We start from the raw sequence: 13637 nt of genomic DNA on the forward strand, positions 1-13637 counted from the left end.
ATAAGCTTCTTTCATTTACAGCAAATATCAGTATGCTCACAGTCATCAAGAGAATTTATTCTCAGGTAGGGGGAGTGCGCTCATAGAATTACTTTAAAAATGATCATGCTGCTTGATCTGGATTATTCACAAAGTTTGTTAGCATTTCATTTTTCAGTTTGAATAATAGCACAATAAATATAGGTTTGTCAAATGGATTCCTTTATGCAACTAGATGTGACAGCATTCCCCAGTCTTGACTTTTAACATTTTATAGGTTCACAAATCTTGCAGAAATTTGTGAAAAAAGGCAAACATAAGGAGAAGAGAGAAGCATCTAACTACAACTGCCAGGGACCAGTGATACAGTATAAATATATAATAAAGAATAAAAATGCTTATTAATAATATAGCACATTAAAATCTTATCAATAGTAATATAAATGCAGTGATATTAACAATGTAATATTAAGACTTTGCACTACTATAGGACCTTTCATGCATGGATCTTAAAGTGGTTTACAAACATGAATCAAGCCCCTTGTAAGGAGTATATTATTGTCCTTATATTACAGATAGGAAAATCAAGGTACACTGGAGTTAACTAAAAGACACACAGGAAGTCATTTGAAGGGTCAAAAACAACATATCTAAGTGAAGTGAAGGATGTTTAAGCTAGAGTAACTTATACCTTCTTGCAGGCCCCTCCATGTAAGTTACACCAACGTTAGACTCCCTCAGTCTATCTCCTCCCTCACTTATCAACAAACAATTCACAGCCCTTTACAAAGCTCTTCTGAATATGTCCCACTGTTGTAACTTAGAGCTTGGCTACATTTGCAAGTTAGAGCGCATTAAAGAAACCCCAGGTGCCCTAACTCCTGAAGTGTCCACACTGGCAAGGCACATAGAGCGCCTGGACTCTGCAACTGGGGTGCTCCTGGTAATCTAGCTCCATAAGAAGCATGAAGCTTGCTGTGCCCCACCTGAAATGCCCAGGCATCAGTGTGGATGAGGTGTTGCATTACTGTGGTGTGATTGGCCTCTGGAAACGTCCCCTGAAGTCAAGTGGCCACTCTTCTTATTGTTTTGAACTCTGCAGCAGATATGCAGATTTCCCCTTTCAGAGCTGTTTCTGACATCCAGCATGCTTATCTGCTCTGAGACAAAGCAAACCATTAGTGTGGAATGCTGCTGTTGTGAGTGTAAGAGGGGAGGGGGTCTGCTGCTGTCTGAACTTACAAGACAGCATGCTGACACACTCTCTACCCCACAAAACACACTGTGGGCTTGTCTACATCAGAAAGTTGCAGCGCTGGTGAGGGAGTTACAGCGCTGCAACTTAGGAGGTGTACACATCTGCAGGGCACCACCAGCGCTGCAACTCCCTGTTTGCAGCGCTGGCCGTACTCCCGTTTTGTCTCGGGTGTAGAGGATCCAGCGCTGGTGATCCAGCGCTGGTAATCAAGTATAGACACTTACCAGTGCTTTTCTTGACCTCCGTGGAATAAGCAGGTATCCCAGCATACCTGAGGAAGCCTCTGGTAATCAAGCTGGTCTCCTTTCCCGGTTTGCTCTCGCGTTCCCCGAACCCCCGAGCAAGCAGGTCTCCTTCCCTGCGGTTTGCAGGGTGGTTCGGGGAACGCGAGAGCAAACCGCGGCGAAGCTGGTCTCCTTTCCCGGTTTGCTTTCTTGTTCCCCGAACCCCGAGCAAGCAGGTCTTCCCTGCGGTTTGCAGGGTGGTTCGGGGAACGCGAGAGCAAACCGGGAAAGGAGACCAGCTTCGCCGCGGTTTGCTCTCGCGTTCCCCGAACCCCCGAGCAAGCAGGTCTCCTTCCCTGCGGTTTGCTCTCGCGTTCCCCGAACCCCCGAGCAAGCAGGTCTCCTTCCCTGCGGTTTGCAGGGTGGTTCGGGGAACGCGAGAGCAAACCGTGGCGAAGCTGGTCTCCTTTCCCGGTTTGCTCTCGCGTTCCCCGAATCCCCGAACAAGCAGGTCTCCTTCCCTGCAGTTTGCAGGGTGGTTCGGGGAACGCGAGAGCAAACCGCGGCGAAGCTGGTCTCCTTTCCCGGTTTGCTCTCGCGTTCCCCGAACCCCCCTTGAAGCCGCCCAACAGCGCTGCAGTGTGGCCACATCTAACACCACTTGCAGCGCTGGTTGCTGTAAGTGTGGCCACTCTGCAGCGCTGGCCCTATACAGCTGTACTAATACAGCTGTAACAACCAGCGCTGCAAAATTTTAGATGTAGACATGGCCTGTCTCTCCCCCCACATACACACAACGCACTCCCTGTCACACTCCATACACCCCCTGCATTTGAAAAGCATGTTGTAGCCACTTGCACACTGGGATAGCTACCACAATGCACTGCTCTTTGTGGCGTTGCAAGAGCTGCTAATGTGGCCATGCCAGTGGGCTTGCAGCTGACAGTGTAAACACACGAAAGCATTTTCCCTGCTGCGGTTTCCAAAGGCTGGTTTAACTCCCAGTGTTCTACATCTGCAAATGTAGCCAAGCCCTAAATCTACTGAATGTTAAAGTTGGTAAACAAATGATCAGATAGACAATGATGATTTCATGTTGGAGAATTATGCTCATTTGGCCTGGAAGATTAAAAACAATTTCTATTGAAATTTGAAGTTGGTTAGTGGGTCTAGCCAAATTCAGCACCACATATACAGTGGTGCTGCTAGTAGGGGTCCAGGGGCTTGAAGTAGTTGTGGTTTCCAGGACTTCCATCAACAGCACTCCCACTATAAAAATTGTTCCGGCACCCCTGCACATAGACACATATATCTATATATTGAACAATGACAAAAGGAAGTACTGGCAAGATTCAGTGAAATGTAACCACTTGGCAAGACACATCCAAATGTAAGACCTGATTTTCCCCTGCCTTGCCCCTTTTGTAGTAATTTGCATCTGTGCAATGTTAGTGTAAAACTAGTCGGAATCAGAATGGTAGCATGTTAGTCCCACTTTGCACTCACTTTTTGTTGGTGCAAATAACAAACAAGCGGCAAGGCAGCAGAGAATCAGTCCTGTAATTTTTTAAATATGCACTGGATGCTATTAACTACCTAATTTAATTAAGGTAAAATACTATATCAGATTGATTATTTTAAAAGAAAATAAACTTTTATTAGCACATAAAAATAATGAAATTAAGTAATTACAATCAGGTGAGACTTCTATATAGATCATTTGATAACAAATGCAATTTAACTGCGAGCGTCACCCATTACTGTTAATTATTCCACTACTCAAGAAGGAATAAGGGATCTAATTCTGATCTAACTCACCTCCAGTTTTACAGACTGGTTCTTCTGCTTTATACCAGTATAAGTCAGGGTAGCATCAGGTTTTGGAACTTATTAGCCCAGCACAAAGCTTTCCTGAGATTTGATCCTAGGCTGCTTTCAAATATTTTTCTTCTTTTTCCCCACTGTTGCTTTTTGAAAATATTTATTTTCTTTGTGGATAGCTCTCCGGTTAGGACTAAATGGCTCAGAATGGCAGCTAAAGCAGCCAACAGCATTCAGATGCTCCTCACAGAGCCTCAAGTTTAGCTCTATCAACACTTTTCTTAAGTGCGTTGCATTAAGAATTCTGTACAACATGTTTCCACCTCAAGGCAAAATCATCTTTTTTTTCTCTCTCTCTCTCTTGCTCTCTAACTTGAAACCTGAAGTCTTTTCACATCAAGTATTTAATTTTCCTTTGTTCGGGATAAAATGGTATGTAAAATATGTGTTGCCATGGATGCAAAACCCACAGAGCTTATTGATCCTCTTGCACAGGTAGATTTCAACCAGGTCATCTAGCATTATACATTATTAAGGCATGGATAGGGATGGGGCAAGGAGAAACAGCTTTTCAATTTTAAGTTCACTCTGCTTGAAGGCAATGTATTGAAATAAAAAAAAACCCACGTTTTATCTAAAAGGAGAGTTGGCTGGACTGGTTCAAAATGTGTTGAGCAACATTCCTTTGTCGGAATCTGATTTTTTTCCTCCGTATATTATTCCTTCACTGATAAAGGTTGACAGCAGAACTCTTGTGTTTCCCAATGACTGAGTAGGATTGTTTGCTTTAAAAGGTTCCAAAATCAACTGCTTCTTTCTGACTCATTTTAAAACTGACATTTTCCCACACTGAGCCTGAGGTGGAATCCATGTGAGACTTTGGGGTACATTATGGATCAATGTTCAATTGTTTCCTCTGCACCCCGTTCCAAAAATACATCGTCATGTTCTGTAAAAGCGCCATAAACATGTATCCACAATAACTCTAAGAAGCTTGTCAGGGAATCCCTCCTAGTACCCAGTGACCCCAGCTAAGCACTGTATGCAGGCATTGGTGGCATGTCAGGAGTCATACACTCATACCCCAGTGTTCTGTTCCAGAATGTCCTTTTGTGACTCCCGATTAAGAGGGCTCGTGAAATGGCTTCTATATAAGTTTGCTATAGATAGCTGAATAGGAGAGAAAAAGTTCTGTCCTGCAGTTCCTCACCGGGCCACAGGTTTGTTTGTTTGTTTTTTTCAGTCTGATCTTTTAATCAGCACCTTTGAGCAGTAAGGCTCACTAATTGCATATCCCTAACGCCTATCATTATGGCATTTGCCAGCTGCATTCTTAATAGATCCTTAGTAGTGGGTCTACAGTAGTAGAGTATTCAGCACGGATACAACTAGCCTGAGCTTTGATTCTGGGGTCTGCTCTGTCTGATTTGCTTTGCTCCAGGAACTGCTGACTGAATGCACACAGCCTCATCAGGATTCCTTTTGTGTAGGGGGAACTGGTTGATGGAACTGCCATCTCTCCTCTTGACCCTAGTGTATAGGATACTGTCTGTTATGTAAAGAGTGTGTAGCAGGGGCATCCACACACCCCACAGTACCTGACTGTCAAAAAGGGCCCATTAGGGCTGTTGCTAATTGGGCATAAGAGCAGCCCTCAGAACAAGCCCCAGTCCCTGCCAGTCACAGGATCAGGGTAACACAAAAGTGGTGTGAAGTATCTCCAATAGTTCTCAGGGTAGCCAGGACTGTGAGACACCTTGTTACCTCCTGCTTATAGCATGAGGGAGTTCTGCTTGCACTTAGTTGGCTGTCGGCTTCCTAACATAGCCACTCAAGCACTCTCCTCTGGGCTATGCCAGCTCTTACTTTGCATTGCAGACTAATAATAGGTGCATTCCAGCCCTCGAGTCCTTTTGAAGCATTCCCCTGTGATATCCAGCCCGTCACTGGCTACTCACAGAAATACTAGGTCTGCTGTCCACAAAGAAAGTATATGCACCAGATTGTTAGATTCAGCTCAGGACCAGCACTTTGCTTAACATCATAGTACTGAGACATAATTATAATAAAAATAAGAATACATTCATAATCAAAGATTCATAATTCAAGTGATTGTGAGGAAGAATATTGGAAATGAATGATTACATATAAAACAAAATCATAACACACATGCTAGAGACTGAACTTAACTATCAGAAAAACCTGTCTAGAGACGTTTATCTCAATACAAGTATTCTGCAGTATTTCCAACCAAGATTGGCTAAGATTTTCATGAATGTAAATGTGCTACCCATTTATTTCCTGGGTGCAGGAGGAGGGGGTGTCTTCTTTGCCTCCTACATATACCCCCAAAGTTCATTGTCCTTGTTTTTCCTGGGTGCTGCATATCTATTGATTTAACATGTCATTGTTAACATCTGACTTTGTATGTAAATGGGCGTCCATTGTGTTAGCTTATAATGATTAATTTACATCCTGACAGCGAAAGAAACATTTCTTACCTCTTGTCTGGAGGACTAGATTTTCACCTCTGCCTTGATACAGACTTTAAACTATATTTTCAACATATACATAACTCTGTACATAGTATTTGTGCATACATTTCACAATGATATTAATGACCTGTGTGACCCTGGCTTTCATTTAAGACCTCACGTGACATTCTTTGGTGGACTAGAATGTACATACCAGAATCAGGATATTCTTGTAACTCCTTTCACAGTTGGCATTAAGGGGTTCTTGGGTGACAATAACATGTGCCAGCTTTGCCCCCAACAAGTTCAAGAGCATTGACTCTATGCTGTCCACAGTTTAGGTGGACTGCAGAATCAGGGCTTGGATGTCTGAAAGGGGTAAGGGAGAGATACAGAGATTCCCAACTGAGTACATTCTTTAGAGGCACAATCCTGCTCCTTCAGAAGCCTCCCTCTCTCTCTCAAACTGAGATCTAGGATCTTCCTGAATTCTAATCTAACTGTGCCCACAGGTTTGATCTGTGGCCTTGGACAAGCCATTTAGCATGTCTGCCACAGGTTTTCCATCTCTAATGGGACTAATTCTATTTAAGTACTGCATGTGAGAGTTGTGAGGAGTAACTAAAGTCTGTACAGTTCTATGGGAGAATTAAATATTACATCACACAGTTTACATTCTATGTTTTGATGGCCACAAGTTTGGCATGCCCACATTACCTGCCAGTTGTGGCTTTTGGTACTTAGTATAACCCAAACAGTTCATAAGAACACTTTCAATTCTAGAGAGAAACAGGCAGGAGATCTCTGGTACACATACACTTTAAAAAGTACTTTACAGAGTCCCTCTAAGTTAATTTAAACCTTATTTTGTAATATCTTTTGTATTTTTGTGGCTTCATCTCCTTTCATTTCAGCGGTAGCACACTTGCATTAGAACATCAATTTGCCCATCATAATTACATTGGACTGTGGCCTCCATAGAGCTGCACTAAAGTTGTTTCTTTTCATTTTGTCTAAAGAGTGTAATGTTGCCTCCATAGACCTGGACCAAAATTGGTTCATTTCTTTTCAAATGATCTCTTCCCAGTAGGTTGCATTATAATTTCTTGCACTCATTCCTTACTGCTAGATACACAAGCTTCAATCCAGCTCATATGATAAATTAGATGGATTTTGGGGGAGGGTGAGTTCTCAGCTCAGTATCCTCTGTGACGGGATCCTCGGGGTGCAACCTGGGACTGTGGGACCACTGTACCCCCTGCACTCTCTCCCACAATGCGTTGCTAGTGACAAGCAGCAAGCCCCTCCAGGTGCTGTGATCACTTAGCACAACCACATGTGGAGCCCCACACCCAGCTATATTACAAGATGAGCAGTGCAAATTTATTAATTGGTTCACCACTTCATCAATGGAAAGTGGATACACACCAGCCTTTGCAAACCTGAGCACATTTGCCACACACTTCAGGCAAACTCACTGGTAAAGATAAACAGTAAAGGAAATTTATTGACTACAAAACATAGATTAAGTGATAGTAAATGACAGGCAAAAAGTCAGAGTTAGTTACCAAAAGAAATAAAATATAAGCACACAGTCTAAACTCTCAACCCTAGTAGACTGGGCAACAACTAGACTAAGCAGTTTTCCTCACCCCACTGAATATTGCAGTCTTGTCTGTTGGAGTCTTCAGTCTTCTTCTCGGTGTCTTTATTGCTTCCAGCATAGGTGGGGGCAGGAGAAAGGCGAAGCATGGGCCTGCTATGTTCTGTTTTATACCTTCAGTCCCATGTGTTTGGGGAGCACAAGTCCAGGCATGTCCGGGGGGGCATTGCTGAGTCTCCAGGCAAGATTGAGCAATTCCCCTGGTGTGGTCTCACACAGATGAGTCATTGAATTGCAGCTCCCTTGCTGGACAATGGCTGTTGATGGATTGTCTGACACCCCACCTGGATATTTGTTACTTTCCTTGCTGTTGCTACTGAGGAGCCAATATCTGGCTGATTCTCCAACTTATAACATGTTTTAGTAACCACCATACAACACAATTCTCATAACTTCATGTGCATAATGATATATATATATATGGATAGAGAAATGACTTTCAGCTGATGATAACTTTTCCCTGATACATATAAAGCATGCCTTGTAAGGTAAGATCACGATTATATAAAAATGAGGAAGGGGGGAGGGTTTATAGGTTGCTCCCCCCAAGGTACAGAATGTCACTCCCTCTATATAAAAAAAAGTAGGGCACATCAGAGGAACTTGATCAACAATTTGCTCAGTTAAGCATGTGGAACTATTGTACCTGCTCCAAAGGAACCCAGAACTAAATGAGCATGGTGCCTGAATAAGCTACTTATTCAAGAAGATGGATCTTTCCACTTTTGGGATGAAGGAGACATTAGGGATATATGCAGAAGGGATGTTAGCCATTGATTTCTTTGTTTCACACTACAGAACACTATTTTCCAATAGGGCTGTCAGACCCTGATTACTCACGAGGGCTACGGTAGCAGAAAACTGCATTCTTCTTTCTAACTGAATTGCGGCTTTAATAAAGCTATTGTATTTCATCACCAGCTTAAGAAACAGTAATGTAACACAATAAGAAAAAATCATTAATGCTCATTGAACATAGCACTCATCTCTAGCTTCTGCTACCCTAGACGGAAGAGGAAAATTCTCTTTCTGTAACTGAAGTCTACATAACTGTATATTTAATTTTTCACCTCCAGCACTTTTTCCAATAAACTGTGTGATGTTTGCTAATTTCCTCTTAAAACTCAAGGTAATGCACACATAAAGGGGCTGTTCTGCCTGTCAGCAGGAAAGTAATTGTCTGGGATGGTTCCTTGCAAATAAAAACTTGCTTCCTCTCAGTAAGATGGCTCTGTTGGACCTGGGTCACCTTCCAATTACTTCCCATGCCCACAATGATCTAAAGTGGACCTTATAGATATAAATTAACATTATATTTTATTCTAAAATCTCTGAAGAGCAGAGGCACCATGGTCACATATACTTTCCCTAGCCATTTCCCCAATATGTCACCTACTATAGGGACTGTAAGGCATTCTGCCCCATCCAGGGACTATGCAGCAAGAATTCTTGGATAGTGAGTTAAGCTGGCTTTCCTCCTGTGGCATTAAGCAGAAGGGATGAGGTGCCTTAAAGTTCTTTGGACTAATACCTTACTTTTCAAACTTTGTCCTCACCCACAACTATTTCACGTATATACCTTCAAGTCAGAGGCACTGCTATGGTTACCCGCATGGCCCCACAGTATGCCAACATCTTTATGGCTGACTTAGAACAACGCTTCCATAGCTCTCATCCCCTAACGCCCCTACTCTACTTGTGCTACATTGATGACATCTTCATCATCTGCACTCATGGAAAAGAAGCCCTCGAAGAATTCCACCATGATTTTAACAATTTCCATCCCACCATCAACCTCAGCCTAGACCAATCCATACAAGCGGTCCATTTCCTAGACACAACTGCGCTACTAAGCAATGGTCACATAAACACCACCTTATATCTGAAACCTACTGACCGATATACTTACCTACATGCCTCCAGCTTCCACCTAGGACACATCACACAATCCATTGTCTACAGCCAAGCTCTAAGATACAACTACGTTTGCTCCAATCCCTCAGACAGAGACAAACACCTACAAGATCTCTATCAAGCATTCTTAAAACTATAATACTCACCTGCTGAAGTGAAAAAACAGATTGACAAAGCCAGAAGAGTACCCAGAAGTCACCTACTACAGGACAAGGCCAACAAAGAAAATAACAGAAAGCCACTAGCCATCACCTTCAGCCCCCAACTAAAACCTCTCCAGCGCATCATCAAAGATCTACAACCTATCCTGAAAGATGATTCCTCACTCTCACAGATCTTGGGAGACAGACTAGTCCTCGCTTACAGACAGCCCCCCACCTGAAGCAAATACTCACCTGCAACCACACACCATACAACATAAACACTAACCCAGGAACCTATCCTTGCAACAAAGCCCGATGCCAACTCTGTCCACATATCTATTCAAGTGACACCATCATAGGACCTAATCACATCAGCCATGCCATCAAGGGCTCTTTCACCTGCACATCTACCAACGTGATATATGCCATCATGTGCCTGCAATGCCCCTCTGCCATGTACATTGGCCAAACCGGACAGTCTCTACGCAAAAGAATAAATGGACACAAATCTGACATCAGGAATCATAACATTCAAAAACCAGTGGGAGAACACTTCAACCTCTCTAACCACTCAGTGACAGACTTGAAGGTGACAATTTTACAACAAAAAAACTTCAAAAAACAGACTCCAAAGAGAGACTGCTGAACTTGAATTAATATGCAAATTAGGTACAATTAACTTAGGTTTGAACAGAGACTGGGAATGGTTGGGCCATTACACTAATTGAATATATTTCCCCATGTTAAGTATCCTCACACCTTCTATGGGTCATCTCAATTATCACCTCAAAAGGTTTTTTCCTCCTGCTGATGATAGCTCCTCTCTGTTGATAGGCCTCTTACAGTTGGTATGGCTACTCCCACCATTTCATGTTCTCTGTATGTATAAATATCTTCTTGCTATGTTCCAGTCTATGCATCCGATGAAGTGGGCTGTAGCCCACAAAAGCTTATTCTCAAATAAATGTGTTAATCCCTAAGGTGCCACAAGTACTCCTGTTCTTTTTGCAGATACAGACTAACATGCTGCTACTCTGAAACCTTACTTTTCTAGGAAAGTAAATAGGCCAGGAAAGGCCCAAAGCCATGGAAATTGTTGTGTACTGTCCCTTTCTTGAAACCTAGATCTGGATCCAAATATTATAGCTAGCCTAAACTTTATAATGAGCTGTACATAAACCCCAGTTCCAAACACCTCAAAGACTGGGGTGTTCAAAATCTGCTTCTGGATCCAGATGGTTGTGCTTTGAGATTGTCTTTGGCAACAGCTGGTCCCGTGAGAATAAATCTTGGCCAAATTCACCCTTGTAGACACTGAGGCAAACTGTGGAAGCCCACTTAAAATCCCCATCATGTTCAAGAAACAGCTCGCTCTCCTGCCAGCAAGCAAAGGTTGAACTACTAGATCCATAGAGGATACTTAAGCTCAGCATTGCAATGCCCGACTTTAGGAGCTTTACTGCCTAATGGAAAAAGCAGCTCCCAGTTAGGTGCTCAGGATCCCTACACAATGCACAAGGAGAGTTAGGTGCCTGAGAATGGGATTCATACAAGCCAGCATGCTGAGCAGGAATACACCTAAGCTACATGATAGGAAATAATGAGGAGAAAATTATAGCCTAACCCCCTCTTCCCTCCAGAAAAGCACATAGACACCTAACTCTGGGCCATAAGGAGGCACCTCTCTCCATTTGGGATTCACAGCCATGAATCCTCTCCTGGAATTAGGCATCCTAAGGCTTTTCTCTCAAAAAAATGAGGAGGCAGTGCTGTGGCCCTTATTTATAACCTTAAGCCCAGTGGTTAGAGCACTCATCCAGGGTATGGAAGACCAAGGTTCAGATTGCCCCTCGGCCTGATTCAGAGCAGGGATTTTAACCATATCTGAGGAGAGCACCCTAACCACTGGGCTATGAAGTATTCTGGGAGTCTCTCTCAATTTCTCCTGGTGAAGCTGTTCCACTCTGTATAAATAACTAAACATTCATTGTACTAGATTAAGGGTGAGAATGACTATGTTCTAGTGCTTAGGACACTCACCTGGTATGTAGGACTCAGACCCAAATTCATGTCCCTGTTGAACTTGGGTCTCCCAGGGTTAATAGGGGGCCACTACCACTTGTGTTCTGTTAGCTGACCTCTGAGAATGCCTACCAGATTGGGTCCTGGAGGTCAGATAGGTGAGGGAATGCCCAGTTTGAGAATCCTGCTGAGGCTTAGGCATTTGGATAATGGGACTGAGGCAGCTGTGCACATGCCCTGTGGTAGATCTTTACAGGTCTAAGGGACTGTACCAGCAGAAACTTAGATATCTACAGAATTAGATGGCAGCTGAACAGGGGTTTTGAAGATCTAAATTTTGGACTTAGGTGTCAAAGTAGCATTTAGGTGTATAAATCCATTTGGGAATCGAGTCCTGTAGCCCTAAAAAAGGGGAGACTGGATCTTATTGAGTACAATGCTTCAGTACAGCATTAATAAAACCAAATGTCTCCAAGGAAAAATTTGATACAACTAACAATGTTACATTAGCTTTATTTCAATGTAATGAAAAAGAGCACTACAGGAAACTACTAGTAAACACTTTATCCGGGCTTCTCTTTAGAGCGCTTCTTGGTCAAGTATGCCACCATAGAAAACATCATCTTCGCTCTCCAAAAACCTACAGTGACAAAAATTACAGGACATGACTAACATGGCCACATGATTAAAGATAAACAGATGATCGTTTCTGAGTAGCAAATCATCCTGGACAAATAATAAAAAGCTTATAAATATGTATGATTATATTTCATGTTCGAAGTTTCTGTTTACAAGGCAAAATGCAGCAATAATTTACAAAAAGGACAATTCAGAAACAGTTTGATCCATAATAAGTCTCTGTGGTTCAAAGTGGTTTTGCTCATCATATTAATTTTTTGTGTGCATGTAATAAGGGTAAGTGAATAAAATTAACACAATTCATCAAACAGCATTTGTGGATTATGGTCAGGTAATATAGGCAGTGTAGAGGTTACATCACAGTTTTTCTAATGAGCTGTTTACATTCTTTCATGATCATGGAATATTAGCAACAGCTGGGATTCTTTCATTCACAATATTTCTGAAATGGATTTATTCAGCAAGGGGACATCACATTTTGTTGCAATGAGCTCTAATAAGATAAGATGTTGGCTAATATAGTAACAGCAGGAGATCAGATTAGGTGATCTCATGGGCACGCCTGGTGAAAATGAAATTGGGCATAGAGTCTAGCTGCCTATGAATATTGTATACATTTTGTGCAGGATTATCTGCATTAGACTGTGTATAAAACTAACTAGCTAAAAGCTCCTCTGCCCCTTCTTGAATTTACTCCTTTCATTACTTCTCCAGGAAAAACAAAGGTTTTCATTACTGATCAGCATACCCAAAGTCACAGAGATGTGGAAATAAAGAAATAGCTCACTGATCACATGAAAAGGTTCTACACACGGGGGAAAAGCTAGCATCCATTTAGCAAAGGAAAGTGACTGCCACATGGGACTTGGCTGACACAGATTCTGTAATGTTTGCTAAAATATTGTTCCAAGGGAAGGTGCAGATGCAGAGTAAAGGGTCCTAGTTTGCACTTTATAGAAAACACTTCCCCTCATGACAACCCCAGATCGGTGTTAATGGATTCTGATTAATACCTTACTGCGTGCCGAACACATGAGGCTATATTCGGATCTCAGTAACATCAGGGTAAATTGGAAGTAACTCAGTCTATTTCCTCCAGCGTAACTGAGATTAGAATCTAGCCCAAGGTGCACTAGCTGCAAAGTTCAGCTACATATTCCAATAATTTGAAGCAGAAAAAAAAATTGGATTTGCAAAAACTGTTGAGGACACTGGGACAATCTTAGTGTTGCCATCCCTCACAATTTATTGCAAGTTACCAATATTCACAATTTTATTGCAAGTCTCACAATATCTGGAGCTTTTCTTAAAGCCTAGCTTCCTGATCCATGTGATAAGAGAAAAAAAAGTAGGGTTTTTTAAGCCCTCAGGGTTGCCGAGAAACACTTAAAATGTGCCCCACAGTGCAACCTGCAGTCTCAGAAACCAGAGGAAAATAAAAATAAATCTTTTTTTAAAAATTGTGATTTTTTTTAAGCCAAACGCAGGCTTTGGAGGAGG

Source organism: Gopherus flavomarginatus, chromosome 5 (genome assembly GCF_025201925.1).
Source record: "Gopherus flavomarginatus isolate rGopFla2 chromosome 5, rGopFla2.mat.asm, whole genome shotgun sequence".
Taxonomy (NCBI): domain Eukaryota; kingdom Metazoa; phylum Chordata; order Testudines; family Testudinidae; genus Gopherus; species Gopherus flavomarginatus.